The 27,567-nt window shown below is 43.1% G+C and overlaps 1 protein-coding gene across 1 annotated transcript in view; it reads left to right on the forward strand.

Moving 5' to 3' along the window:
* The first annotated feature begins 19,277 nt into the window (after positions 1-19,277).
* Positions 19,278-27,567, forward strand: part of TESPA1 (thymocyte expressed, positive selection associated 1) — a 34,550-nt gene continuing 26,260 nt past the window's right edge. The window contains exon 1 of the mRNA XM_046678477.1: positions 19,278-19,418. The gene's annotated coding sequence lies outside the window, so the exon portion shown is untranslated. The remainder of the gene's footprint in view (positions 19,419-27,567) is intronic.

Consider the following 27,567-nt stretch of genomic DNA (forward strand, 5'->3'; position numbering starts at 1 on the left):
ATTTTATCCTTTTTTATGGCTGAGTAGTATTCCATTGTATATATATACCATATCTTCTTTATCCATTCATCACTTGATGGGCACTTAGGTTGCTTCCACGTCTTGGCTGTTGTAAATAATGCAATGAACATAGGGGTGCATGGGACTTTTGGAATTGCTGATTTCAAGTTCTTTGGATAGATACCCAGTAGTGGGATGTCTGGGTCATATGGTATTTCTATTTTTAATTTTTTGAGAAATCTCCATACTATTTTCCATGGTGGCTGCACCAGTTTGCATTCCCACCAGCAGTGTGAGGGTTCCTTCTTCTCCACAACCTCTCCAACATTTGTTACTTTTTGTTTTGGTTATTTTTGCCATTCTAATGGGTGTAATATCATATCTTAGTGTAGTTTCAATTTGCATTTCCTGATGATCAGTGATGATAAACATCTTTTCATGTGCCTATTGGCCATCCATATGTCTTCTTTGGAGAAATGTCTGTTCATGTCCCCTGCCCATTTTTTTATTGGGTTGTTTGAATTTTTGTTGTTGAGTTGTGTGAGTTCTTTATATACTATGGAGATTAATCCTTTGTCAGATACATGACTTGCAAATATTTTTTCCCAATTAGTGCAGTTTTTTTTTTATCTGTTTTCCCTTGCCTTAAAGACGCTCTTTAGTCTGGTGAAGTCCCATTTGTTTATTCTTTCTATTATTTCCCTTGTCTGAGAAGACATGGTGTCCGAAAAGATCCTTTTAATACTGATGTCAAAGAGTGTACTGCCTATATTTTCTTCTCAAGCCTTAAGGTTTCAGGTCTTACCTTGTGGTCTTTGATCCATTTTGAGTTTATTTTGGTGAATGGTGTAAAAGAATGGTCAGTCTTCATTCTTTTACATATGACTGTCCAGTTTTCCCAGCACCATTTGTTGAAGAGACTTTCTTTTCTCCATTGTGTGCCCTCAGTTCCTTTGTCGAAGATTAGCTGTCCATAGACGTGTGGTTTTATTTCTGGGCTTTCAATTCTGTTCCATTGATCTGTGCACCTGTTTTTGTACCAGTACCATGCTGTTTTGATTACTGTAGCTTTGTAGTATGTTTTGAATTCAGGGGTTGTTATGCCTCCAGCTTTGTTCTTTTTTCTCAGGATTGCTTTAGCATTTTGGGGTCTTTTGTTGCCCCATATGAATTTTAGGATTCTTTGTTCTAATTCTGTAAAGAATGTCATTGGGCTTCTGATTGGGATTGCGTTGAATCTGTAGATTGCTTTAGGTAGAACGGACATTTTAACTATGTTTATTCTACCAATCCATGTGCATGGAATGTCTTTCCATCTCTTTACGTTATCATCAATTTCTTTCAGGAAGGTCTTGTCATTTTCATTGTATAGGTCTTTCACTTCCTTAGTTAAATTCACCCCAAGATATTTTATTCCTTTTGTTGCGATTGTGAATAGTATTGTGTTCTTGAGTTCTTTTTCTGTTAGTTCGTTTTTAGAGTATAGAAATGCTACTAATTTATACAAGTTGATTTTATACTCTGCAACTTTGCTGTAGCTGTTGATTATTTCTAATAGTTTTGCAGTGGATTCTTTCGGGTTTTCTATATATAAGATCATGTCGTCTGCAAAGGGCGAGAGTTTCACTTCTTCCCTCCCTATTTGGATTCCTTTTATTCCTTTCTCTTGCCTGATTGCTCTGGCCAAAACCTCCAGTACTATGTTGAATAAGAGTGGTGATAGAGGCCATCCTTGTCTCGTTCCTGTTCTCCGGGGGATGGTGCTCAGTTTTTGCCCATTGAGTATGATGTTGGCTGTGGGTTTGTCATATACGGCCTTTTGAATAAAGGCGTTTTTAAAGTATAAGCTCATTATGAAGGCAGGCTTCCTGGAAGAGGTAATGTAGCACGTCCAACAAGAAGGTGGCCTGCACATAGGCCAGGATCGAGATTAACCTCCTTCTCTAATCTCCACATCTTGTTCTTGGGTAACTCATCCTTTGGCCAGGGTGGGTATGTGTTTGGGGGTAAAAGTGGCGGAGAAGAGCAGTGGAGGGATTCCGAAGGTCACTGACAAAAGAGCAGGTCTGGTCAATTCCCGAGGCCTGCAGCATTTTCAAAGTTAGGAAAAAACAAATTATGTGTTCCTCTCCCATATTCTGAAGGCAGTGCCAGTTAACTGAACACATAATAATTTATATCACTTTGCAATTGTTTGCCAATGCTGTGGTGAGTAGCTGTAATATTCCTTAGCATATTGTAAGTTATTTTCTTGCGGAAATATATTTGAACTGTTTTTAGTCCATCAATAAGTTAACTGTTGTGTGCCTGCTCTAACTCTGGTCCTGGGAAAATGGTTACAAAGAACTCTTACGAATCATCTTTGCTCTAAAGAAATGAGAAAGAAAATCCACATGTCCACAGCCAATTTCACACCATTTTCTAATTTAGTATTTGTGATGCTTAATTTTATGTCTCAACTTGACTGGACTAAGGGACGTACAGATAGCCTGTAAATCATTATTTCTGCATGTGTCTGTGAGGGTTTTCTGGAAGAGATTAGCATTGGAATCTGTAGACTGAGGAAAGGCGGTCACCCTCACCAATGCACGTGGGCATCGTCCAATCGGTGGAGGGCCTGAGTAGAACAAAAGGTTCAGGAAGGGCGAATTTGCTCTCTCTCAGAGCTGGGGCAGCCATCTTCTCCTGCCCTCAGATGTCGCTGCTCCCAGTTCTCGGGCCTTTGGACTCAGACTCACACTTATACCATCAGCCCTTCTGGTTCTCAGGTCTTCAGACTTGGGCTGAATTACACCATTGACTTTCCTGGTTCTCCACTTTACAGACGGCAGATGGTGGGACTTCTTGGCCTCCATAATATTATGTGAGCCAACTGGTATAATAAATAAATAAACAAACAAAAGTATATATCCTATTGGTTTTGTTTCTCTGGAGACTCTGATGAAATATTCAAAAAAAATTGTGAAGAAACATTATTTCGTCTTTTGCAGATAAGGACTGAGGAGTTAAGAGGAAAGTAAATACCAAATGATGGGCATGTCTGTGAAGTTCAATGCAGGGCTCTAACCCACGTTTACCTGCATGCAAAGTTCATAATCTCTTGATTATCCAGAGTGGTTGGGGAGATAGATAAGACCCATATGAGAGGGAAAGTTTGAAAGGCAGCCTGTACAAAATGTGAATAAGCCTTACAAGGCACGTGCTGAGGAAGTGGCAGAATCCTCAAGAGCTGTGGAATTTCAGACCCAGATCACCTCCTTCTGATACAGTTAATTGCTTACTGAAAAAGGATCTTAAAAACAAGTGTCTGGGGCAGACCCGGTGGCACAGTGATTAAGTTCTCACGCTCCACTTTGGTGGCCCGGGGTTCGCCAGTTCGGATCCCATGCACAGACATACACACCACTTATCAAGCTATGCTGTGGCAGGTGTCCCACATATAAAGTAGAGGAAGATAGGCATGGATGGTAGTTCAGGGCCGATCTTCCTCAGCAAAAAAAAGGAGGAGTGGCTGCATCTGCTTGGCCCACTGTCCTTTTCTGACAATAGTGGTTCATTCTCCCTAAAGTTATGACAAATAAAAATGGCAAGCAATAGGATATATTGGAATATATGAGGAAGCCATTTGGTATAAACCTAATTCGGCCTGACCTTGTCTTTCCAAAAGGGCCTGAGCGAGGCCATTGAGCATGCATTGTATATCTGGTTTAGAGATTCCCCGTGGCAAGAGCAAAAGGCCCTTGAGATAAAGGTGCAACTTCCCTCCCCCTCCCAACGTTGGCGTCTCCTTAAGGATTAAGTATCTTTCCTTAGGCTAGAAACTGATTGCTGCACTCATCTGTGACCCGCCCAGCCTGAGACAATGGACTTGCCTCCTGCTACGCCCACCAAGATAGCAGACCCACTACCTGCTGTGTCCATCAAGTGCTGTGCCAACAGGGCAATCTTGTGACTATTGTGGGAGGGATATTTCAATCATATGTGAAACACCCTCTTTAAGTGTGTGTAACCATCCTGTGTACCCCCACTTCTTTGGAGTGCTCTGTTCCTTTGTGGAAAGACTCTCCCAGGTTATAATCCTAAGATTTAAGCTCAGAATAAATTCAGCCAAATTTTCATTTATAGATTGGTTATGGATTATTTTCATCGACAGTTATAATTCAGGCTTTATATACAAATTGAAACTCAACAATGGAGCTGATTGGACCAAAGGTCAGAGGCAGACCTTGTGCAGGCTATACATAAAGAAGACCAGTCAGCTCTGAAGGGGTCTGGGGCAGAACCCCAGCAGGAACACTTCCTGTCAGATGTTGGCGAGGAGACCTAATCGGATCCTCTCTTGGAAAGTGCAACTGTAGGTACACACAGAAGGTGCGTTAAGAGAGTTTAATTTGTTTCCTTGATTATCAGTTCTCCCTCTCTGTGCACCATTGTCTTGGCACTCCTGGGACTCAGATTAATGGGGCTGCTGCTGCCATGTGCTCTCCTGTTACTTTACTTCCCGACACAGCCTTATAGCAAACAGGGACTGCTAAAGGAGATTTCCGTGAGTCTCTCCTCAAAACCTGTAAGACCCTCCCCGAAGCAACTGTAAAGATAGCTAAGCTGAGGGGAGTAAAGTGGGCACCATGTTGGGTAAAAGGCATGAGTCCAGGTGCATTCCTCAGCCAACAGGGCCTGCTCAAAGTTTTGAGGCACCAAACGTGCTTTCTATCCGTTCATTCAGCCCACCTAAATTCAGCGTGTACACTGTACTGGCTGTTGTGCAGAGAGCTGGGAATAAGGAGAGGAATAAGACAGAGTTTCTTTCCTTTTGGATTAATATTTCATAGAGAAGCCCAGAGATGATGTCCATGCCCCTCTAGATGGACAGGAGGGCGGCAAGAAGACCTATTTCAACCACTGAGGAAGAGCCATCCACCACTTCCCTTTTCCCCTAGCACACTCACTAACAGCTCAGGCCCCCATTTTTCTGTGGTCAGAGCAGTAAGTCACAAGTCCATAAGTAAGACACAGCATCTCATTTGTACCATGTTAAGTATACACATCTGAGTGCCTCATCTGATCCAAGCACACTTCTCACATCCATCATTCACTGCTTTATTTCTGAATATTCTCTTCTATAGAAATTCTTCGCACTTCCATGGTCTATTCATGCCCTTTCTGTGCCTTCATTCTTCTTCCAATGTTATTTCTTCCACAGGAACATCCTCCCCTAAATCATCCTTTTGGCTAATTCTTATTTAATTTTCTGGAATCAAAGCTTAGTTCAATACCCCTCCCACCTGTAGGAAATTTCTTGATACACCTAGGAAGCGTTAGGTACTGATGCAAGTTGAATTGTGTTCCCTCCAAACAAAATGCATTGACGTCTTAACACCTTGTAACTTAGCGTGTGATCTTATTAGGAAACGGGGCCATTGCAGATGTAAAGGGTCGTTGCAGTTAAGGTAAAATGAGGTCGTACTGGAGGGGGGTGAGGCTCTATCCAATATGACTGATGTCCTTATATAAAGATGACCGTGTGAAGACAGAGATACACAGGGGGGATTCCATGGAAACACAGAATTGGAGTGATGCACGTATGAGCCAAAGAATACCAAAGATTGCTAGTGTAGGGGAGGAAGACATTTCCTCTTCCCAAATGTGGGTTTGTCTGGCCGGAGAACAAATTAAATTCACATGAGACAGAATAGTAAGAGAAAATTAAACAAAGCTTTATGAGGAACCATGGCCCAAGGCCTTTCTTTCCAAAGGAAGAAAGGGCACCGAAGAAGTGGGGTGCACAGAGTGGTTATATACCCCCAAACAGGGTGTTTCACATGTGATTGAAATGTCCCTCCCACAATAGTCACAAGATTGCCCTGTCAGCACAGTGCTTGATGGACACAGCAGGTAGTGGGTCTGCTATCTTGGTGGGCGTAGCAGGAGGCAAGTCTATTGTCTCAGGCTGGGCGGCCACAGGTGAGCGCAGCATCAGTTTCTAGCCTAAGGAAAGATGCTTAATCCTTAAAGAAATGCCAACGTTGGGAGGGGAGGGAAGTCAGTTACAGGAGGTTACCAGAGAAGCACAATAAAATGCAGATTTAAGTCCTTGCCTTTGGCATTGATTAAGAGTTTCTAGAGAGAAGGTCATCTCCTTTCTTCTTCCTGGTACAGAGAGGGAGGCACCTTTTACAGGTAGAGATTTACCTTACAAATGTAAATGTGTCCTAACAAAGGGCAAGTTCCATTCCTCCTTCTCTGTCCCAGTTTATCAAAAGCAATCAGCCTCAAATAATCCTGATGCCAAAGAGACATATCTTGGGGTGGCCAATTTCAGGTCCCTACACTAGCAAACCACCAGAAGGCAGGGATAGAAAAAGGAAGGATTCCCCTAGTGGCTTCAGGGGAGCATGGCCCAGCTGACACCTTGATTTTGGACTTCTAGCCTCCAGAACCGAGACCATAAATTTCTGTTGTGTGAAGTCACCCAGTTTTCGGTACTACTTTGTTATGGCTGTCCTAGGAAACCAATATGGTGCCCCTCCTCTACGCTCTCATTGTACCCTCTTTTTAATTATCTATGTCTTAGTCTCTCTTCCTCTAGACTGAATTCCTCAAGGGGAAGGACTGTCTTACTCATCTATGCTGCATCATACCTAGAATAGTGCTTGTTATAGAAAACAGCTGGAAAAATATGTGCTGAACGAATGAATGAATGAATGAATGAATGAAGAGGTAGAGGAGATAGACTGGTGACTATACGGAAAAACATCCAATGTCCAGTCAGAAGTTTTTGTTTTGGTTTGGTTTGGTTTCATTTTATTTTTAGCAATTTTACTGCCAGAATTTTTCCCTTCAATTCTTTGGAAATCTTAGCTTCTTCCCTAAATACACCTCCAAAGGAAATAGTCGTGCAAGAATGGGACAACTATTTGTGGGAGAGATTATTGCAAGCAAATTTGAGGAAAGTTGACAGCAAAGGAAAGGGCCCTAACTGGGGTCGCTCAGGTCTTTGAGAAGTGGAGTTGTTCTCCCTGAGCTAAGGAGACATGAACTGAGGGCCCAGAAAGATCCAGAAATAAAACATTCCTCTACTTCTCAAGACTCATCTTCTGGCTGCTCCTTTGGTCTTATTCCTTATGCTTGAGGGTCATGAAATTGCTATGCCTTTCTGGCCTCTATATCTCTACTCTCTCTTTCTAGGATTCCTGTCCTAACTTTAATGGTTTTCTGAACAAGTTTTCAAAACTTTACTCAAGGATCATCTCTTCAATAATGGCTTTTCTGATTCCTATGCCCAGCCTCTTGTGCCAGCACTGCATCACGCACAGACTTCTAGAGGGAGTCATCTGCACATCTATCCATATTTAGACCAATCATGAGGCCCTGCTCTTCTCAAAAGCAAGAGTTATACCTGCACAGTCTTTACCATCCATCTCACTATGAGGCGTAGGGATGTGCACAATAATTGTTAGTGGAATAAAGACATGAAGGACTGGCAAGCCCTGTCTGTAAGAAAACTGAAACATGCATTATGTCCTAGCCATGAATAAGGAAAGACAAAGTGGAGGATAAGCTACGAAACAGTGTTCTTTAAGGGGAATGCATTCCCTTCCACAGGGGATAGAAGGAAAAGAACACAGCAATAATCATTGCAGGACAAGTCGCAATAAATATCTGGAGGAAAGCCTTTGGAGTTGGGAAGAGCAGAAGGACCCACAAGGGCTATAGTAGAATCTCATCTTGAGAAAGAGTTTCACACCATCCTTTCTTCCTGGACCTGAAGATGGTGGCCAGTGCAGCTGAGCGAGCCGCAGGAGGACGGATGGGGTTTAGGAAGGTCCTTTGAGTAAAGCTCTCTTCTCTCATTCTGGTCTAATCTAATTCAAGGGGCCCAGATTGGTTGGGGAGGACAAAACCACCCAGGCAAGAAGAGTCAAATATCCTCGGCAAATATTGGCAGTGCTCATTTACTCTCCATTGGCCCGGGACCCGAAAGGTGGGGGAAGAGAATTCCAGGCCAGAAAATATAATTAGTCAGCCTGCTGGTTTGGGCTCTAATTTAATCTGGGCAGCTGTGCCAGGAGCCTATATTAGCATGACACTGGGAGGCGGAGAATATAATTACCGAGCAATAGAGAAGGGGAGGAGAAGCGGGATGGTGACCGGTTTGTGCCTGCGTTGGAGGATAGGGGGTGGGAGGGTGATGTCAGTGGAGAGTGAGGATTCCCCTGGGAGAAGGGACTAGGAAAGAGGCTTCTGTCGGTGGATGGACGGTGACTTTAATTTGGCTTTTGAGAAATTATGTGTGTGGTGTGCAGGATGTGTGTGTGTGTGTGTTGGTGTGTTTTAGGGGAGGGGGGCTTTGTAGCTAGGGGCTAGTCCACTCTGCATGACAAAGGTGAGGTTGAGAGTTGATGGATAGGCCTTGCGGTTCTGGTGGAGGGGTGGGGCAGGGAGTGCTGGAGCAGGTTATAGCTGAATTCCAGACAAATATTCTAAGATACTTTTTCAGTGGGTCTGTCTAAACAGAAAAAGCAGAATAAGGATTTTAAAATTGCACTCTCATTATCTTCTTTTTGTCTTAGGCAAAAGAAATGTGATTAAAAGAATACTTCTTAAATGAATTCATTCAGACCAAAAGCTACTAATTTTACTTCCTGGGCGCTTGCTTTGTGCTGAGCTCTGGGAGAAGCACTTTATGCTTCATTATCTTAATTGTGAGAAAGATATGATGCCCGCAGTCATACAGCTGGTAAGTGCTGAAGGTACAATTCAAATCCAGGCCTCTCTAACTCTAAACACTATGCTATTAACCAGCAACCCAAAACAGGTGTTATCCTCTCCATTTATATATGGGGAACTGAGGCTCCGTTTCAGGGTAGTGACATAATTTGCATTAGCTCAAAACATGAGTTAGTACCACAACTGGAAATAGAACTTGGTTCTCACACGATACTGCCTTTTTGCACAGAGGACATATGGGGAGAGAAGAAGCTATTATTTATCAGGAAAAGAACTGGATATCTTGAAAGACACAGAAATAAAAACCGGTTTCTCTCACCCTCAACCCAAGGTGCTTTTCACTATGAGTAAGAAATGTGATAATAGCAGCTAAATTCTTTGCTCATTTACTACACACTAGGTCATCTACTAAGCTTTCTATACCCTCTCAGTTTCGCTCCCACAACACTTTGAGATGGACGCTATTCTTGCCCCATGTTCTATGAGAAGACTAAGGCTTCTGGGCTGAGTAGCTTGCCCAAACTCAAATAGCTGGTTCATGACAGAGCAGGGATTCAAATCCCACCAGCCCGCTCGCTCTCTCAATCCCCGTCTCCCTGCAAAACACCCTGCTCCTTCAGACATCATAGCATCCTTCCCTCTGTCCAAGATGGACCTGCTGGGTCTGTCTACCCACACAGTGACATAAAACTTTGAAGCTCCATAGAAATCTTTCTTTATTTCAAGCCTAAGCCAGACCCGATCACATTTCAGCCTGTCATTTTGGGGAGTGGGAAGACATATAGATATTTATTGGGGATCTTATTCTTTACTCTCAGGGTTAACTTTTTCTGTGCCTTTTAACCTTTCCCCTCTCCTGCAAGGACCTGCAAAGCTGTTCCCTGTCCCATCCTAGGGGCCTCCTGGCTTATAATCAAAAAACAGGTGAGAAGCCTTTTCTTTTGTACTTTGAGGTTCCGTTACTCCTTCGGCTCCCTTTTTTCCTGCACAGACCTCCCTCTGGGGCCTGGAGAGCCACTGGGAGTAAGAAGGGAGAGAAGCCAGCTTTCTCCTCCCAAAGGAGGGAGGGAGGGAGGCAGTGCTGGCAGGGCCTCTGGAAAACCGAGTTAGCTGGAGGAGATAGCCCTCCCTGCCTTGCTCGTCCTGCTTGCTCAGCTGCTCAGCATCTGCCCTGCACCCAGGAGTGAGTCTTCTCTAGGGTCCCTGCCAATCTCCCGGGCTCTGCAAAAGGAGCCAAAAAGGGCACAGATGTGTCCTGCATCCTGAAGCCTGCGGGCGCCATGTCCAGGAAGCCAGAGAGGCATCTTGATTTCGCAGGTCTCCCTACCCGTGACGTCCTCCACTCGGATAGCTTTTATTCCCTGTCTTCTTCGCTCTCCCAAATCCTCTCCTCCTTCCTCAGGAGAGGGCACATGCTGTCATGAGGAAGAGCTTTGGACTGGGGCCCACCAGCTGGCGCAGCAGTTAAGTCTGCACATTCCGCTTTGGGGCCCGGGGTTTGCTGGTTGGGATCCCTGGTGCGGACATAGCACCGCTTGTCAGGCCATGCTGTGGTAGGCGTCCCACATATAAAGTAGAGGAAGATGGGCACGGATGTTAGCTCAGGGTTAGCTCAGGGCCAGTTTTCCTCAGCAAAAAGAGGACGATTGGCAGCAGATGTTAGCTCAGGGCTAATCTTCCTCAAAAAAAAAAAGGAGCGAGCTTTGGACTACCAGTCAAAAAGCTTGGTTTTGCCATGAGCTGTGAGGACAATATTCTCATCTATAAAACGAGGCAAATGGCTTCTGCTCTGTGTTTCCCCCAAAGCTCTTGCAAGAATGAGAAGAGAATGTGTATTAAGAAACTAGTTATGGCAGTTACTGAGGGCTGTGTTAGTGTCGTCATCACAAGGAAGGGAGTCATAAAGCAGCAGAAATGAGAGGTTTCAGAATCAGACAGACCAGGGATGAAATCCTGGCCTTCCACTGAGACTGCTGGAACTCACTTTCTTCATCCGTGCAATGGGAATCATAATGCCTGCCCTGAAGATTGCTGTGAGATTTAAGTGAGGGGATATACAGCACAACACCCAGAAGAGAGGTAGGTGGGTGGTGAGAGCTTAATACAGATTTATCCTCTCGTGGATTCTAGTGCTCCCAAAATGCAGCCCAGAGCTGTTGGCCTCTGCGCTCACGGTTGTGTTGGCTGTGCCTTGCACAAGGGTGCCAGCCCAAGGGAGCAAATAGTGAAGGGGCGTGCTCTGAGACTGGGCTGCACCTGCCTGGAAGAAGGGTGCCTTTTTTGTTCTCCAGTCTACCAGCACTGTTATGTGCTTGGCTCAAGGGGAAAAGATTTCCTGAAGAAGGTTAGGACTTGAGTACCAGAGTCCCAGGCTGAAGGAGTACAATGCATAGGAGTTAGAGAGACTAAAATCACATACACACACACACAAACACACACACACACGGCCTCCAGAAAGCTATTTCTAAACACTGCTCTGATTATAGCCTGCCCTACTCAATACAGTTTTGGTGTATTTTTTGACTCTCCAGTTAAAGAAAATAAAATACTAAAACTAGTAAGTGAAAGTTGAAAGTTAAAGAATAGGAAATTTATGTGATTTCAAAATATTTAAACATACTTATTAATTAAAAAGGAAACTTATAACTTTACAATAAAAAACAAAACAGAAGGAGAACATACCACCTTAAGTTACAGGTAAGGGGAAAACAGACACAATGTGCTTCCTGACGAGATGCACTGGAAAGGATAACCCTGACAAAATTGTGGACCCCAAATTTGATCACACAGAGCTGCAAACAAACCCAATTGAGGGACTCTGTGGAACCAGGACTATACTCTCCAAAAATGTCCATGTCATGAAAGATAAGGGAAAGCTGAGGAACTGCTCCAGATTTAAGGAGGCAAGAGCCACGAACACTGTATGCAGCATGTGATTCTGCATATTATTGGGAAAATGATGAAATTGGAATTAAGTCTGTAGATTAGATGACAATATTGGTTCAATGTTAAATTTCCTGATTTTGATAACTGTGCTGTAGTTGTGAAAATCATGGTCTTTGTGTTTGTAGGTAAATATCTGCTCATTATTCTCAAAAGGTTCAGAAATAAAAGAGGTGATAAAGCCAAATATTAACCACTGTAAATCAGAGCGACAGGTGTGCCAGAGTCCTCTCTACTCTTCTTACAATTCAGACATGAATTTGAAATTATTTCAAAAGAAAAGTTTACAAAATGAAAATTCAAATCCTGAAATATGACATTCAAGGATTTCTTGGACCTAACCTCACACTATCTTAACAATCTATGTCCCACTCGTTCTTCATCATTGTACAACTCCCATGGTGGCCACGGTGAGCTACTCAGTTCTTCCCAAACGTGTCCTGCATTTTCCGCCTTGGTATTTATGCTCACTTGCATCTCTGCCAAGACAGCCTTCTTTTTACTCCTTAACTTGTGAAATCCTATTCAACCCGGGACGTCCTTAACAAAAATTGCCCAGTCTTTGGAAGAAATCCTCATTTACCCACTTAGGCCCTGAGCCTGTCCAGTCTCCTAGATTAATTTGTCAGTTTGGGTTTGGTCCACCTTCTGAGCAGTGGGCTAGTCTGGAATTCCGCTCAGGTAACCACAAGCAGAACTCGGAGAATGGGGATAGGCTGCCACCTGGTGGTCATTAGGAATATATTCGTTTGAAGAGCATGGAGAGCGCAGAGGTTTACAGGATGGGAAAAGTCAGGACACAGATTCTGCTTGAAGTCTCATTCGATTCATCTGTGGGTTATAAAATCCAATTTTCAGATTGTTTTAGGACTAGAGTTAAGATCCATTAATTGTTTTTCGCAGAGCATTAGCTCAATAAATGGTAGTGAGTATTATAAGAAACATAAAATATTACACCGGAAAGAACATTAAAGACTATTTCTTTTCATTTCATCATTTTACAGTTAAGGAACTTGAAATGCAGGACAGACAGAGAGCAAGCCCTAAAGGCTGGGCTTTTTGACTCGTCACTCCTTTGCCGAACATAGGTCAGAAGAAAGTCGTTCATTGTGCCTGTAGCAGAAACGACAGGACGTAACTGCAGAACGCTCCATCAGTGGGTTAAATGTCCTTCTCTCTCTATTTACTCTGCCTTCTAAGGTCGGCCTGCAAGCCGCTAGTCCCAGGTAGGCAAGGGCAGGGGGGCTCCAGAGGAGGGAAGCTGTGTCAGTGAAGGACGAGGAGGATGGTCGCGCAGGGGCAGGTGTCTGCGAAGGATGAGATGTCCCCTCCGATGAGGCAAACCAGAGTAATTTGCCTTTCGCAGTTTGGGTGGTTACGCTTCAGTTTCACTTTCGCTTGCGTATGAATTACTTTCTTTCAGATTCTGTCTCTGTACTTCTCTCTGGTTCAGTCTCTTCTGTCTTCTCTTCCACCCCTTCCTCCTTCTTCTCTAAACCTAACAAAGAGGACTCTCCTTGGAGCTGAGGCTCCTGCACAGACCGAGCGCTGGGGTTGACACATACGCAATTTCCCCTCCTGCCCTCCGATCAGAAGGTGACGGTTACCCCACTTCCTCTGATTAACTGACACGACGCTGATGAAACATTCTAACGTCTTTCCAGAAATCCTGGTTTGTTGTTCTCGGGTTCGTCACTGGGTTCCTCCCCAGACCATTTCCTGCCCCTATGTCCTCTCTGCCCACCAGGGTCTAGTCCACTGCGGCTGCAGAATGCAGTCCAACACTGGTGGGAGGGCCTCAGGGTTTCAGGGCTGCCCTTTTGCGGAGGTGAGAGACAGGCGTGGGCTTAGAAAAGAGCCACCCCCTCCTCTAGTCTGTTACCGTAACCCAAATTCTCACGCTCTGCCTCTAAACCCTAATCCCACGCTCACCCTATAATGTTTTCCTTTATACCAAGTCTACAGCAGCCTCCAAATTCTACTTGCTATTGTGGCTTTTAAAGCCTGTCCTTTTTAAGATTTTAAAGTGCTGAACCCAAAGACCTCGGTTTTAAGTGTTTCCCAAATCTATAAATTCACTAACCCCCTGGGCCGTGCTCCAGTCTCTCCAATATTCATTCGCCATAAACGCTCTTTCACCCGAAAGTTTGTTATTGCTTTTCTCTCATCCCCCTCTTTCTTTCCTACCACCAGTTATACTATTGCTCTGAGCATCTGCTTTGTACCAGGTACCTGAGTTGGAGAGAAACCCTCCTGGAAGCCTTCTTTTCTTCCAGATAAGGAGATCAACCTGAAAATTATTCCACATTTATTTTTCAAGGCCCCGAGGTTGCCCCAGATCAAGTCCATGGGGTTATCCTGGCCCCATCCTACCAAATCCCCAGATCCGTGCTCCTCTCCTGCTCTTAGACCCCATCCCATGGGCCCCAGGCTCTGTCCTCCTCAATGCGCTTATAAGAAAATGGGCCCATAAAATCAGACCCCAGTGAGGCCCTGTGCTTCTAAATAGACAGGCTCGATCAGAAGAGAGAGAGAACACAGGCTCACCAGGTGGTCAAACTAACCCTGTGTTCCAGCCCTCTGAGTAAGACGTGAATGTCGTGATTTAATCTAGAGAAGACGGGAAAAAACTGTCACAGAAGACAACTTTCCCAAAAGTAATTTTCTTGGGATGCTCCTCAAAAAAACTATCACTTTACACCCATTAGATTGGCAAAAACATCCAAAACCAAGAGCGACAAATGTTGGAGAGGTTGTGGAGAAAAATGAACCCTCATACACTATGGGTGGGAATGCAAACTGGTACAGCCACTATGGAAAACGCTATGGATATTTCTCAAAAAGTTAAAAATAGAAATACCCTATGACTCAGCCATCCCGTTACTGGGTATCTATCTTAAGAACCTGAAATCAGAAATCCCAAGAGTCCCTTGCACCCCTATGTTCATCGAAGCATTATTTACAATAGCCAAGACGTGGAACCAACCTACATGCCCAGAAACTGATGATTGGATAAAGAAGATATGGTATATATACACAATGGAATACTACTCAGCCATAAAAAAGGACAAAATTGGCCCATTCACAGCAACGTGGATGGACCTCGAGGGTATTATGTTAAGCGAAATAAGCCAGACAGAGAAAGACGAACTCTATGACTCCACTCATAGGTGGAAGTTAGTATATTGACAAGGAGATCTGATCGGTGGTTACCAGGGAAAAGGGGGGGGAGTGGGGGAGGGCACAAAGGTGGAAGTGGTGTACCCACAACATGACTAACAAAAATGTACAACTGAAATCTCACAAGGTTGTAATCTATCATAACATTAATAAAAAAAAAACTAGACTAATACGTTTGGGAAATACAAACTCTCTCCTTCTGGAAGAGTCACAATTCATATCAGCTTATTAAAAGTTTCGAGAAATTGTGCCTTAAAGAATCAGTTTTGTCAGGACCGGCCCTGTGGCCAAGTGGTTAAGTTTGCACACTCCACTTGGCTGCCCAGGGTTTGCTGGCTCCGATCCTGGGCGCAGACCTAGCACCACTCATCAAACCAGGCTGTGGCGGCGACCCATAGAGAAGAACTAGACTGACTTACAACTATGTACCAGAGCTTTGGGGGGAAAAAAAAGAGGAAGACTGGCACCAGATGTTAGCTCAGGGCCAATCTTCCTCACCAAAAATCACAAAAAAGAATCTCGTTTCTCTTCTGTTAACTGTGTATTCTCCAAATTATTTGATCACATTAGAGAGTAAGCCCCCAAGGGATAGCATTTTATATTGTTTCTCTTTATAGCCCCCTGGATCCAGCTTATTTCTGGCACTTAGAAGGTACTCAATAAAGTACAATTTGAACAGAATTATCATTCCAGACCTCTAAAGGGATAGCATCTACAGAGGCCTGTGACAGACTGCTCTTCTGTTCTGCTGCACTCAAAAATAGGGAAGATATAGTAAGACAGAAAGAAGAACTTTCTTGCAATTCAGGGTGATTTAGGAGAATGAGTGTGTTAGAAAAGTTAGCAAATCCCATTTCTTAGAATCCTTTACTCTCAGAACTTAGAAGCAGAGAGAAGGACAAGATGACCTTGGTGGATCCTTTTCTTAGAAAGTTCAGAAAACCCTTGCCTAGGATTCCATCCACTCTCTCTCCCCACTTTTGAGTCTTTGGTAGAAGGAGACAAACTCACTCAGACTCCCACATTAACAATTTGAAGGGACAGACTCCGTGAAAAATGGGCGTTTGCAAACCCAGGGATCTGAGAAAGGAGAAAGCTGAGAACGGAAATGGAAGCAGATCCCTTGCATCTGGGCAGAGGGGCCCAGCTGCTCAGCCCAGAGCAGAGGCCGTGAGCAGCAGCCTCTCCACCATGGGACAGCCTCTATGGGCAGCTGTCCTGGCTCTGGCCCAGGTCTGGCTGAGCAACCTGCCAGCTGAGCTCTCAGTTCTGCAGCTTCAGAACTCATGCCCCTCCCCAGCTCATCTGTCTGTCTTACTTATCAGTGTTATCAGGTTACATGTCTGGAGGATAATATTATTCAAAAGCAATTTTTACTCGGTTTTGCAATGGACAAGAGTTTTTTTCTAATGCATCCTCTTACCTTTTGAAGGATTTACCAAAGATCTGCTACTTAATATTTTCATTTTCCATAATAAGCCACACATAGCTACATGAGAGTAAAGAAAAATAGTGTGTGTGCATATTGCATATTACAGATTTCTAGAGGCAAGAGAATCTTAGAAAATATTTCTCTACTTGTCAGAAGAAGAAACTGATTCCAGTGGAATTAAGTACCTATCATACAGCGAGTATTAAAGTCGGGTGGCTCTTTTACTCCAAGCTCAGCGTTTTTACTAAATTCCATAAAACCTGAGAGAGGGCACCACAGAATGACAAACCGGCCATGTGCTGAGGCGCCAAACTGCTGAATCACCCAGGCAGTAAAGCTCTAATTCATCTTCTCATTTAGTGTAAGAGTTATTATTTTTTTTTAAGGATTTTATTTTTTTCCTTTTTCTCCCCAAAGCCCCCCTGGTACATAGTTGTATATTCTTCGTTGTGGGTCCTTCTAGTTGTGGCATGTGGGACGCTGCCTCAGCGTGGTTTGATGAGCAGTGCCAGGTCCACGCCCAGGATTCAAACCAACGAAACACTGGGCCGCCTGCAGCGGAGCACACAAACTTAACCACTCGGCCATGGGGCCAGCCCCAAGAGTTTTTATTTTTAACCAAAGGAGAAACTGAGCAATTTCTCCTAAAAACCTTCTGAAATCCTGAACTGCATCTAGCACAAAAAGGGAAATTGGTTAAGTTTTCAGGATGCATGTGGGACATGGGATCAGAGAACTTTACAGTGTAAAAGATATAGAGGCACTTAATGTTGTCAAAGGATGGAGGAGCGTAGATGCGAGAGAGGGAGAGAGAGGAGAGAGGGAAACACTCTACAACTGAGGAGCAAGACAAGCACAGAATACCCTGGACTTCCTTCTCCTGGGAATGCTATGGCCTTCATCCTTGTCTTTCAGCAACTGCTCATAAAGAAAACATTTCTTTTTAAAAAAAATAAATCAAAATAGCAATATTCTTTTTTTTAAAAAAAATCTCTGGAAATTTCCTTATAAAATAGCTTCTCTAATGAGTGGAGTCCTTTGGATGGATACAGACATAGAGCCTGCTGGAAAAAATTGAAAGTGTTATGTTGAAGAGCCTTAAAGGTACCTGCAATTTGTTGAGCATTTGCCATGAGTTGGGCCCTGGACTAACAACTCTACATTCCTCTATCCTGTAGCTTTGTGACCCCTCCCTTAGATGGATTATCCCCATTTTGCAGACAAGGAAGTTGAGGCCTGGAGATGTTAATTAATGTGTCCAGGACTGCAGAACCTCCTGGCACAGAGTCTGACTCCAGAGCCTACTCTCCTGACCGTGAAACTACCAGTGTCGATCAAAGTGTTGGCATTTCGGCCAGGACCATCGTTCCTTATGCTCAACAGTCCTATGCTTCCGAAGACATTCTGCATCTCTGATCCTCAGGCACCACATACAGGAGCAGCTTCCTGTCACTCTGAAAATTAAAATGCCCTCACAGATTTGCACACTCCCTATAGGGGTGTTGCTTCTCCTATCCCCAACACACAGAAAATAACTGTGAAGGAAAATATTGAGTTTCAGAAACTTAGGGTTAAAAAGAATTTCAAGAGTTCCATTATTTTAGTTTTCGTAGTTAATTTGTGTGGAAGAGAATAGTGATAAAGAGACCAATAGAGTGCTAGGTTTAGTTTTTTATTTGTTGACTTTGAGATAATTCTCAAAAAAACAAATATTTAGCACTAACTATGTACTGGAAAATATGTTAGACATTTTCATGCCTGTGTATGTGTGTGTGTGTGTGTAGTAGAGAGAGAAAGAGACAGAGAGAATTATTATTTTACTCACATGATTCTTGGAGAAAATAATGTTTAGTGAACTTGATTTGCTGAGCAGGTATTTTCCTTGGGCTTCTTTCCACCATCGTATAGCTATACTGTCGACGTCTAATGAAGTTATCCTATTGGCAATTAGAAATGGAATTCGGGAACATGGTAAAAAGAAATCCAACTGTATTTATAGCCAAAAATTAGGGGGAGAAAATGAACATGTGAAAATCAGTCACGGTTAGCACATTAGAGGTGTGCCTTGTACAGTAAATATTGAGATAAATATTTGTAAATAAGTGATGCAGGGAAGGAAACCATAGGATCAGGGCAGAGGGATGGGAGATAGCTGGAAAGGTGCCACATCAAACAAAGAAGAAGTATTAGGAGATACTGGAGAAGCAAGGAGAGGGATGGTCAGCAGTGCTGGACACTACTCAGGGCTGAGTGAGGACTGGGGAAAACCTGTAGAGTTTAGGCTTCTTGGAACTGAAAGCCAGTAAATTGAAGACATCTCCAGTGTGTGACAGATTTTTAAAAGTCCAACTTTAAAAATTCCTTGGGAGAGCCATCATTTATTTTTTTAAAAAAAGAGGAAAACCTCATACTGGTTTGAACTTAAGAACAAAGGTCTAAGAAATCAACACAGAAAGAAAGTTGCTTACGATACTACGCAGGATTTGAAAACAAGCTTCTGGGGAATTTACCAGAGTGTGAAAGAGTTACGGAAACAGACTCGTTTTGGCTTAGAGCCCTCTCAAGTGTGTGCCAAAGCTGTAAGCACGCTCTCTGAGATCAGTGTGAGATAATTTTTGGGAGAGAGCTTTCCCATCCTTAGACACCTTCCCTCCTAGGGACTGAAAGCTTTATTTGCAGCAGTGGGATTTTGTTCTATGGGAGGAAGACTTTCCTATCCACACATCGTGAGATGGGCTGCACCTTTCCCTAAGAGGAAAAGGCCTCCCATTGTTTTGGAAAGGCCAAGGCAGCACTCAGACAGGAAGTGCTCCCTAGTGCTGAGCTCGGTGACTTCAGATACTTTGTTCTTCAGTCAGTCTCCTGAGCTAAAGCAAAGGATGTGGCTGGGGTAGGAGGCGGGGACTGCACATATGTGTGCGTGCGTGCGTGTGTGTGTGTGTGTGTGTGTGTTTTCTCATTTCCGCTTCCCCTTTCAAGCTGGCAACAGCAGTTTAATGAGGACAGAGAGAAAGGTGCAGTATGCAATATGATACTTTCTCCCTGTCCCCACCTCAATCCCGCTCCCTGGGAAGGGCTTGGTCCAGCTTTGGTAACCGCTTTGCCTCAGACTCAGCTCTCTACTGGCAGACAGGTGAGTACCATTTCCACCTCCATTTACAGACTATAGTGATTTAGGTTGGTGCTGGCAGATAGGAGGAAACAGGTCAGAGACAGATCAGGCTGCGAGGAAAAGGGAAGAGTTGGGAGGAAATCTCCCACGTCTCTGAATTCCACCTTAAAAAATTCATTGTTGTGCCTTTTGGAACAAGGAAGTCCTTCTACTTTCTTTTCCTTCCCATTACCAGAGGGGTACTCTTTGTAGGATCATAAAACATGGGTTTCTTTGATGGCTTGAATTAATTCTTAGGAATTTTTCACCTTTCTCATTTGAGAAGTTCCTCTCCGTGTCTTGCTGTACTCATTTTTGCTGAAATTTCTATCTGATTCTAACTTTGAAAGGTTCTCCAGGAGAAAAGTTTCTTAGCTTCTTTGCAGGGCCCGTTCTAGCCTCCATAACTTTGACTGTTGGGAATACCCAGCTTAAATCAATTTTGCTTTTTGCGCATATGACTGTTTCCTTCAGAAGGTGTAGAAGAAATTTGATGAGGAGTTAAGCGACAGCAAGATATATTTGGATTAGATATCAGGGAGAATTTACACAGCTGGACAACGCCAGGCCAAACTAACTGGAAGGCTCAGGATAGATAACCACCTGTCAGGGTTGGTTTTCAGTCTGTACATCTCAGAGATGGATAGATGGATATGTTGACTACTTAATGACATAATCCTGAGGAGTGGTGGTCTTTGCTTCTCCAACATCCCTTGTCTTAGTGGTAGTGAGGCTGAGCATGTCACCATCTACATGAGTTTCTGGAAGGGTAGAGGAGTGGAAAGATCCTCTGCACTGGGGTTTTCCCGTGACCCTGCTTGCTATTGAACTCACCAGTGTGTGGAGAAGTAGTGGGTCCCCGGTGCAGAACAAGGAAAAGATAAAAGAGGCCCCACAGAAGTGATTGGATAAGACACAAGGGTTTGGAAGAGATGCCCAGGGAAGTACTGGTGACTGTCTACCATAAATGGTGCTGAGTAGAGAGACAAGGGGACATTGTAGACAGTATATGGCAGTGCTGAGGATAGGAGGTTGGAGTTTAGAGGTTTTCAACTTGTATGTCCAAGCTTCAGACTTAACAGTTATTGGTCTTGAGTGATTAGAACTAAAGATCTGGTGTGGTTCTTCTATAACATGAAGCATTATTAGGAAGAGGATAAGCCAGGTTTACTATTATCTCTACTGGGAATATTATCAGGGATAACAAGCTGGAGAAATAGCAGGGGGGACAGAAAGAGACCTAAGAAATGATTTCTTATTCATGGACACCCCAGGGGTTTAGAAATTCTTTACAACCATACTAAGAACACTTTCTCATGACTCCTTTGGTCTTCTGAAAGTTAGGTGGAATCGTGTGATTAAGCATTACGTGGTGGCCATAGAGACCCAAGACAGTCATTTTCAATTCAAGGTTTATGATTTGTGTTCTAATAGAGAACGGAAAGGAAGTGTGGTCCCAGCTCACATCATGACTCTCAAAGTTCACTCTGGGCTACAGTAAGGGAGAAGGAGCAGACATTTATTTCCACTTGATAACTGCCAACTGCTCTGTTTCCACCTAAAGGACAAGACAGAAGTGGGCATTCCAGTACCCACTCTGCTCTGCGCTCTTCCCACACCCAGGCCAGATGCAGGAAAGCTTAAAAACAGATTTTGAGGAGAAGAAGAGAGAGTGTAGCTATTGTGAAAGAAAAGGAGGACGAATGCAAATGAGTACATGAGGGAAAGAGCTTCATTACCAAGGAAATAGGATGAAGAACTGAAGATATGAATTCACGGAACTAACTGGATGATGGAGAAATCTGCTTATCTTCTGCCCTGTCTCTAGACTGAACTATCTGTAAACCAGTCCGAACCAGCTGATGTTCCTTATTTTTGGTGTTTTTTTTGGCCAACCACATGAAAAAAACTAGTGTCTCCCAACACTGAGAGCACAGGATTACTGTTTTCCCAATGTCCGGCTTGAATGTTTCCTGTAGCAGTTTACAAGCCTTCCATAAAACTCATCCACATCGTGGAGGTGGAAGTAAGGAATAGAGGGAAGGAGAAAAAAGGGGTCTTAGATGGTCTTCTTTCAGTATTTGTTCAGCTAAACTTGTTTGTGGGAGAGAGGGGGTGAAAAGGGAGGGAAAAAGTGTTATATTGATGAATTGACATTTTTCTTAGTATTATTTATCAGATACCATCCTCCTTTTTCCCTCCAATAGATGGAACTGCTCCCTTAGACCATAGAAGTCTCGTAATGCTCAAATGCTATACACAGGGTAATTTTTGTTCTGATGCGCTTCCAAACTGCAATAACATGGAAGAGGGTTAGAAATTAGGAAGATATTTCCTACCTATGAAGGAATGTGAGCGCATGTTGCAGGTTGGGGTATGTAGAATGGGGGCCAGTCAACCTGGTTTGAAGTGGAGTTTGTCCTCTATAAACAGAGACTGTTGGCTGTCCTGGGATTCCCCATAGCCCTTGGCAACAGTGGTGATGTGTGTCTCGGCTGTGACTACGGATAAGATGCAGAAGGTCTTATGGGCCCCATCATGGAAACTCCATTTCCTTTTTCTCTCCTCCCACGCTTGTTCTCACTCTCAGTCCCAATTCACAGGCACTGCTTGGGGTGTAGTGCAATACGGACAGAAACGAGGAGAGGTCTGTCTAATATACGTCCCTGGGAAGAGGCCTAGAGAGCTAAGGAAAAATGTGGGGCTGAATCTTGGAAACCAAGGGTTGGGAAGGAAGGCTGTGATATGAGGAAGAAAGCACACACCTGGGCTCGGGACCTGTGAGTCTGAGTCTCGTTTATAACCATAACGTTCTATGTGACTTCACATAAGCTTCTGTCTGTCTCTCTCCCTTTCAGTTTCCTCAACTGCAAAATGAGTGACCAGGATTAGGTATCTCTCTGATCCCTTTGGGCATTAGGCCAGAGCGAAGGACCTATTTATTGCTTATTTTTCATCTCTGCTTAACAGCAACATCCTTCCTTCATCATCCGGATTTTACACACACACCTGCTCGCTCCTTTTCTTCCTTCTTCCCTTATTCCTAAAAATGTTCCAACTTTAGTGAATGGTTTAGACTGAGGGAAGATTAATAATAATAATAGCTGTCATTTATTAAGCACCTCCTTTATATATCAAGGACTTAATATACATTATCTGATTTTAACTCCCAATAACCCAACAAGTTTGATATGTTATCTGCCCTACACATGAAGAAACCTAGGGCTAAAGGGGATAAGTAACTTTACCAAGGACACACTTACAGTAAGTAGAAAGAACTGGGATTCCAAACAAGGCTTTCTCAATTCCAAGGCCCAGGCTCTTTCTACAGTTTTTCTTCTCAAGTGTTGACCATCCTTACTGGGCCCCTTAAAAATATCTCCATAGTGAGATATCTGTAAGCGGAGCTGATATTTGACAGGTACAAATTGGTAGGCCCACACTGGTTGTTAAAATATTAAAATATGTCCACACCTAATTATGGTAAAATTACCAAATTATGATAAATATCCATTGCTCCAAGCTCTCTGAGTGCTCACGACAACCCAGCTATCCAAGCCTTTCCCACAAGATTCCCCAGACTGACAACAAAAACAGTGCCACACCAACCATGCACTTGTAGGACCCAGCCACATGGCTGTGACTGGTGTCAACTCTGGTTGGTCTGTGCTGCTCTGTCAACAATGGTGAATGTTCAGAATGCCACAGCAATCTGAAAGTAACGTGAAATTCCAGCAGACTGTCTCCTCTCAACTGGAACCTGGTGGGGCCCTTACCACTAACTTACTCTTTTAGCCTGAGGAAGGCAAAACTGCTTTGTAACCATCTGAGTGGAGTCAAGAAGGAAAGCGATGATAATAACCAAACAAAGCAACACTTCCTTCACTGAGATTGCCACAAAGCCAAGTCTAAATTACTTTTGGTTTAGTATAGAGGCCTCTTCTATGACTATAAAATGGAGAGTTTACATGTGGAATGGAGAATTTACTGAGATAGTTTCTCCTTTCCTTTATTCCAAATTACACTTACTGCTGACAGTTGGATGGTGATCTTAGGTTATTTTCTTATTCTATTGTTAGTGGAAAGACTACACAACTAGAGTCAGACTAACCCAAGTTTAAATCTCAGCAGTAAGATCCTAAAGACATGACCTTGGACAGGTCACATCTCTCTCCGAGCTCAGATAACAATAATCAGGTCACAGGTGATTTTAGGATTAAGTGAAGTGGTTTGTGAGAAGGTTTTATGGGTAAACATAGGTAGTCTGTACATGTCAGCTGTTATGAGCACCTATTGCTTTTACTTGCGCATGTTAACGTATAGCGAATCTCTGACCACACGGAAGACAGAAACGGGAAGCACATGATGTTCTCAGCATAGTAATAATAACATACCCACAGAGGTTTTTCTCCGCTACTGAAGTTACTGCTACTAATGACTTTTGCTTTAAGATGTTCATTTCAAAGCTCTTAAATAATTCCCTAATCTTAAACCATTAGAGGTGATTTCTCTTGTCAATTTCAATCTTGTCTGCTACAATTTCTGCTTTTAATTATAACGTCCCCAGAACAAAGCAAATTCTCTCCTACTTAGTTGTAGTAGATTCCAGACACTTGACAGATTGTGGAGAAATATTTGGGGAATGAACTTGTAGAGAAATGTAGGAAAGAGGAAAGGGCAAAGTGATGGAAATGATAGCAGGGGGGAAAAATCAGGCTTGAGGTGATTCAGCAAGGAGCAGCAGAACCAGTGTGGGTTTTTTGTTGCTTTTTAGGGGAGGGGAGTGGTTAGTAGGAACATCAGAGAAAATATTTCAGCAGGCTTCAGGCTTCCATCCTCTTAGAAGATAGATTAAATACAATATTACAGTACAAGCTAGCATCAAGAAAGATAGTAGTCATATTCCAGAAGGAACAAGAACTTAGAATGGAAAACTCTGTAAAATATTTTTTCAGAGACAGAAGAATTTGACAGTTTAAGGCTTGTAAATTCAGTCAGACTCGTGTGACCCCTTGGTTATATCAACAAAGGATTCGCATGACTGTGTCCCAAGGCTTTTCTTCTTCACTGCAAGGTGTACAAAATATATATGTTAGGATTTGAGACCACGTGGAAAGTCAGGAACACCTGTCCTATGACATATACTAGGTGAAGATAACTTCTCAGCATCAATGTGGTTCTTGCTCATCTGCAGGTGCAGCATTTGCTGAGCCCCTTCTATTGGAAGGTACTGTGCTTGTCCTGAGATGGGATTTAGGGAACACGTTACAAGAAGTAGTGGATAACATTGAGAAAGGTAGCCACTTATCTCTTATTGAATATGATACAGGGATGTGTGCTAGTGGCTAGAGGTGGGTAAGAGAAAGGTGATGACTTGAGTAGGCCTTAAAAGTGTAGATAGAATTTGTTCGGGTAGAGAGAAAGGTGGATGAAATTGTGTAAGCTAAAGCAAAGAGGGAGAAAAGTTCAAGAAGCACTAGGGGTCAGCAAGCAATGCCTGACGGAATCACTCTCCTTTGGGTCCTTCTCAGCCTCCCTCATTCAGGCTCACAACTTCCCTGGGTGAGTGAAAGCAGGAAGTCTGGAAACCACATATGTCAGTGTTAATTTGAAAGGGAATTTGCTAAATAGGAAGTCATTCCTGAAGCCACTGGACCATTTCCTATTTCTTATGGGGAAACCTACATAAACACATTTTTTACAGGTATAATTCCTGCAAATATTTCAAACTCAACTAAAATAAATTTATAAACATTGGTATTGGAGGCAAACTTTTACAACGTTGAGTCCTACCAATTCATTTTCTAGAGGATGACACTGATGCCCAAATAGAAACCCTAATTGACTTGCCAGAAGTCAATTCATTGGACAAAGTTGGAAGAAATCTCAAGTCGCCTGATTCTTCGTCATTGCTGTTTGTACTGCACCAAACTCCATTGTACACATAAGCTTTTGAACGATTTGTTTGGAGGAAATATCTCCATGCCCTTCTCTGTATTACAAGGGGCCCCAAGGCCTTCAAAGATGCCATCTTGACAGTAGCGTGCACCCCTCCTTCAACTCTTTCTAACACTCTCATTGCTGATGTTCTTCTGTGATAGTCATTTGCCACTTCCTCCAGATTTCCACAAAGAATACCCAGTTTCTTATCTCCCAGCAGCACAGCTTCCCCCTCCTGCCAATAACCAGACAATTCTATTTCTCCCTGCCTCATAATATTGCTGTGCTTATGGTGTTCCCACATAATGCCCCGTGAACAGGTCGCTATAGCCCAGTGTGACAGAGATTTGGGAAAATTAACTTATTCAATTCCCTAGTCCCACGTCCAGTTTGCCACAGTTGAGATTAGCTTAGATATATCTTGCACGTTTTATTTCAGACCATCATGGAGACCATTGTTGCTTTTTCAAGTGAAGAAATTGTTCCATTCTCACCCAAATCGCTCAGAAAATGGCTGTCATTCTCAGTGGGCAGTAGAACCCTTAACTTGTCTAGCCTATTTGTTGTGACAACTATAATAAACATTTATTGGTAAGCCTTTCTTTTGAACTTTCAAGCATTGAGGATTCTGTTTCCATAGGCATTTTCCTTTAGATATTTGCATTAAGGAAAACTTTTGTGTATCGGACAGAACAGCAAATAGGAATAGTTAAGAAAATACAACTTCTGTTCACAATTATAGGAACTCAGAGTAGAAACAAGTCATAGGATAACCCTCAAATTCATCTCTTTTCTCCAACTTCCAACCCAAAACATTTTTACATGCTTAGTAAACACATAGTTATAAGCTTATTGCTATGGTTTTGAAGCTGATCTCCCTACATGTGTCTGTGATGATTCTGTAAGGCCCTGGGTTCCTATGGGGAATAGTCAACTACTAAGCATTCATTTAGAGAATAAGAATTTATTAAGCAACTACAATGTGTTTGGTTCTGTTTTAGGTGTTAAGGACACAGCAGTGAACAACTCAGACAAAAATCTCCGTCCTCATGGAGTTTATATTCCAATCAGGAGAGTAAATAATAAATTAGATTGACAAATAAAAGATAAAATATGTTAATGATAAGAACCACGAAGAAGAAAATCAAGCAGAGAAGGAACTCAGTGGCAGTGACTATTGTAGGCTGTAGAAGCCAGGCCTGGCTTCATGGAGAAAGTGGGTTGAGAGCTGGGCTTTGCAAGTAGAGTATGCCAAAGGCTGAGGGATAGGAAGAGGGAGGGGGAAGGAATATGAGAAAAGCCTAGGGTTAAAAAGGAGAGAAGCATTTTCAGGGTACAGAGGGGAAATTAACCTATAGCAGTGGGATATATTTTCAAAGATGTTGGAGGAATGTAGACTAGATTCATATCACAGAGGATGTTGAAACCCAAGTAGAGACCTCCATCTACCATCTCTATTAGTGAGATTCAGGCACTGTGCTAGGTGCGCTGGGGGTTCAGCTGTACACTGGCACATCCGGAAGCTCGTAGGACTTAAAGCATCAATTTTTAGGACTATAATGTTCTCATTAAGAAACTGAGACCAGAGAAAATGATTGAATTTTCCAAGGTTATGTCATTAGCAGGTGGCAGAGTAAAGTGTGGGAGTCAGATAACCTTTCCTTCCTTCCTTCCTCCCTTCCTTCCTTCCTTCCTGCCCTCCTGCCTTTCTGCCTTCCTTTTAAATTCCCCTAATCATCAAAAACTTCTTGTGAGTTGAAGAGTCCTTGTGATTTAAGTGAGTTCCATTTGCTCGGGAATTAAAGACAACAGGCAAATCAGCCTTTGACATTTTCTTCTCTGTGCTGATACCTACCTATTCAATAGGTTGTCCAAATAGAGCTTAAAAAGATTTGAGGCTAGTGTGCATTCATTAACTTAGGCTCTGTCCTCCCGTCTCGTCCCCACCGGCCACACTCACACCCTCTACAGTGAACGAGTAGAAGTGGGACCATTGCTCTTCACTGTCTTATCCCTCTGTCCCCTGGAGCTGCCATAAACAGCTTCATCTTCATAGCTATGCTTTTGACTGTTGGAGGAAGAGAAAATAAAAGGAAAAAAAGTAAGAAGAGTGCCAGTTTCCTGTGACTTCTGTTCTTCAAACGCTTAAAAACAAAGTCATTAGTCAGGCATTCAACAATTTAGGTACTAA

The sequence above is a fragment of the Equus quagga genome, chromosome 1 (assembly GCF_021613505.1).
Source record: "Equus quagga isolate Etosha38 chromosome 1, UCLA_HA_Equagga_1.0, whole genome shotgun sequence".
Taxonomy (NCBI): Eukaryota; Metazoa; Chordata; class Mammalia; order Perissodactyla; family Equidae; genus Equus; species Equus quagga.